Here is a 3,700-nt window from a genome sequence, read left to right as displayed (position 1 = left end):
CTCCACACTTCGAGTATCCAGGGGTTAGAACAGACAAGCCCAGTTGGGTGTGATTATGGAAGGGCACTTAATGAGCTTGTGGGACCATGGAAAGCCTGAGTTGATACTCTCTAAATGGTTTCCTGGAGGATGAATCAAAATTAGCCAGTGGAAGCAATGGGGAGGGTGTCCTGATGGAAGCAGCAATGAACAGTGTAAGAGAAGTCATAAGAAGACAGGCGTATGATTTCACTGAGGCACTAGGGCAATCAAACTCAGAAACAGGTAGAATGCTGGTTGTGGGAGGATCCAGGGAGAGGAGAGAGGCACTGGGGTGCAGTTTCAATTTTGCAAGAAAAACAGTTCTGGAGATCTTCCTTACAGCAGTGTAGGCATACATAGCCCTCCTGAACTGTACACAGAATGGTTAAGGTGGTAAGTTTCATGTGATGTATATTCCACTCCAATCAAGAAATTTCTAAACAAAAGACAGAAAGCTGCACGTGGTGCCGCACAGTACGCAGGAACAGAGCAGTCAGAGGCAGGAAAGGACATGGAGTTGGACGAGCTGCCTGGCCTGGCGTGCTCAGGAACCTGGGACAGTCCCCTTTACACTGTGGGAATATTGGAAGACTTCCCTAGTATTCCTCATGGCAGACAAGTCCTCAGAGTTCATGGGAAACGGATTTGCTCTTCGTCCTGTCCCTATTGTCTTGACTGCTGTCTTAGTCATATTCTGACCCCCTTTCATGTGTTCAAGTCTGCCCCTGCTTCCTGCATGTGCGGTAGCGTCAGGGCCTTATGCAGTAAAATGAACTTGAGAGATCATTGAGAACTGATTGACATCCTAGATCTGCACTTAACCAGCTGTGAGGACGTGGTCAGCCAGCTTTACATGTCTTAGAAAAGGGGACAAATACATTACAGCCTTTTTGAGAAATGAATGAGATAATGTATACAAACACGCTCCATACAGGACAAGTGCTAGTCTCTGAAATGCAGTGGCATCATTATCGCAGGCCTCTGCTGTCGGGGCGAGGTTGGCGAGGCCTTGCTGCTACAGAGCCCCTCAGACCTCTGTGGAGTCTAGGCTTCCTTTGTGCTGGAGCAAGAAGTGCTTTCCCGGGAAGGAAAGGGAGTTGAGCCAACCTGCTGGGTACAAGTGCGAATGGGAACCAGGGAAGGAGTGGTATTTGGGGAGGGAGGCAACCATGATGTTTTTGTAGTTGAAGGTCATTTCCTTTCCAACCAGGAGCGCCAGAAATCACAGGCAGCAGATGCTTGCTCTGCATCTGCGGACCAGAGGATGAAACCAGGGCTGGGTACCTTGCAGCTAGCACACCTCCATCACTCCTTTGTGGTAGAGGATGAGAGACGCCGCTACACTCAACAGTGTTTCTCAGGAGAGAGCGAGTGAGGGAGACGGCCCCAAACAATATTTTCACAGCCGAGAACTCCCCTGCTCGTTACTACACAGACAACACTGGCTGGTTTAAACAGAAGACAAAGCCAGAAGAATGTGTCAAGCAAGAAGCAAGTGAAAACAGAACTCTTTTCCGGCTGTGACCCAGTAGCAACAGGAATGGAAACCGGGCAGCTCTGAGGTGGTGGAGGCAGCTTGGGCGCCTGCAGTCTATCCTCACATTTGCCGAGCGAGCGTTCTTGCCGCCTCCCTGTCACTTCGCACCTGTCTCTGGCCCGAATGTGCACTTGAACTCCACTTCCTCGGAAGTGAGAACAAGCAGGTGGTGAAATACCGAAAACCACTCCTGGGAAACAATGGTTTGCTCGCACATTTGTCACGTTGATGTTTCTTCACCAGCGTGGCAAAATCTGGTTTCCGTACGATCCTTCAAGCCTTCCCTACAGACCCTACTGTGTGGAAAGTTGGAAGGGGAAAATGACAGAAAAAAAGGAATAGTATTAAGATCCGAACGGAGAAAACATTTCTTGGAGTGACATTATCTACTCATTTTAACCTCAAGGAGACCTCAGTCGCTAGTCAAACGAATTTTGAGATGAGGGTGTTACAGTGATGAAGACTGGGGCTTTGTTTTCCTTCCCCTTATGGTCCATGTCACTGTTGCACCCTGTTGTTATGAGCAGCGGAGGGCTGGCTCTAATTACTTCCAGACACTTGGATGAGTCCATGAGGGTCAAGACCAAGCTCAATGAACACAGAGCTGCACAATAGAGGCACAATCTGCAGACGCTGCGGCCTCTCTGAATTGGATTTGGTGATCTGCGAACCCGGGTAAATAGCCCCTTACCTGTGCCCTTGGTAAGGAACCACTCTGCCCCTGTACCTACTGAAAGGTTAACTGTGATGCAGCAAAAAGTCTACATTTTGTATCTTGCCATTAGGGAGGATAGACCTTATTAACAAAAGCAGAAAACTCTTGTGGTGTTTATAGCCTTTGCAAATACTCACATGGAGTCCAAATTCAACAAAGTGATGGCAAGCCAGTACCTTTCCAGCTTCAAGTGGCTGTGTCCAAAGTTCGCCTTCTGTTACCCATAACCACAAAGGGTTCTTTCAAGATAGCGAGGGCGCCTTTCCTGAAGGCTTTGTATGTTTCTAGGAGCATCACGTGGGCTTGGTTGGCAGTAGGACTCTCACCTGGGGATACACGTATTAGGGAGATGGCTTTGCAGACATCTGGGGGCTTCGTCTAGCTGCTCTTTCCTGCTTCTGCATTTGGGCCCATGCTCCTCTTTCCACCGGGTAGATTACCTGCCTTCAGCTGGGCATCGGTGGGCACCCTCTATCTGTCAGAGCCAGTTCAAGTTCCACCTTCTCCATGGAGCTTTAGCTGATTGTGCCAGTCAAAATGCTCCCTTTCCTCAGAATTACTTACACTGCCTCTCAGATAAGTATGTGTGTGTAGGTAGATAGATACATAGATATATGGATAGATGGATGGATAAATGGATGGATGGATTGATGATAGATAGACAAATAAATGATAGATAATAGATATAGTCTTCAGTAAGAGTATACTTCTTCAAGGGCAAGGAATATATCCTGTATCTCTGGTTCTCATTATATCCCTATGTCTCCTCAACTTTCCCAAATACGGGGGGGTGGGGCGTGGGGCAAAAGTAGATTTACAGTTGTTTGTATGGAAAATAATACAATAATTAATAAATAAAATAAGAATAAACTATTTCTGATACAACTGTAAATAAAGCTACTTTTCCCCCTACCTGTATATACCTAGTGCATAGTAGGTACAAAATAAACACTGAAGCTCATCTAAGTAAAGATTTTTAACTTTTAGGAGGTAAAATGTGTGAATAAATTCAGTAAAAAGAATTTGCTGGAAATAAGATGTAGAGAGGGACAAGGAGGAGACAAATTTTCTTTTTAGGACCTTATGTCTTTATTCAACATCAAATGTCAACTGAAAGAAGTTTGTTTTTATATTTCCTATGCCAAAATCCACACGGTTTTGTAACAGTATTGTTTGCAGCCTAAGTATGTGGGCTATAAGGTACTAAAGCTGTGCACTTTTAAAGAAAATCAGTCCTGATTTGAAAATAGTTTTTAAAAATTATTCAGTCACAAAAATACCTAACATACACTGTCTACTCCTCAGTTTTCAACCTTCATTTATTCTACCTCACTGGGATCAGGAAACAGATGGAAGGGAGGGGAAGGAAGGAGAAGGAAGGAAGGAAGGAAGGAAGGAAGGAAAGAAGGAAGGAAGGAAGGAAGGAA

Source organism: Myotis davidii, unplaced genomic scaffold (genome assembly GCF_000327345.1).
Source record: "Myotis davidii unplaced genomic scaffold, ASM32734v1 scaffold1019, whole genome shotgun sequence".
NCBI lineage: Eukaryota > Metazoa > Chordata > Mammalia > Chiroptera > Vespertilionidae > Myotis > Myotis davidii.
This window is presented reverse-complemented; position numbering follows the sequence as displayed.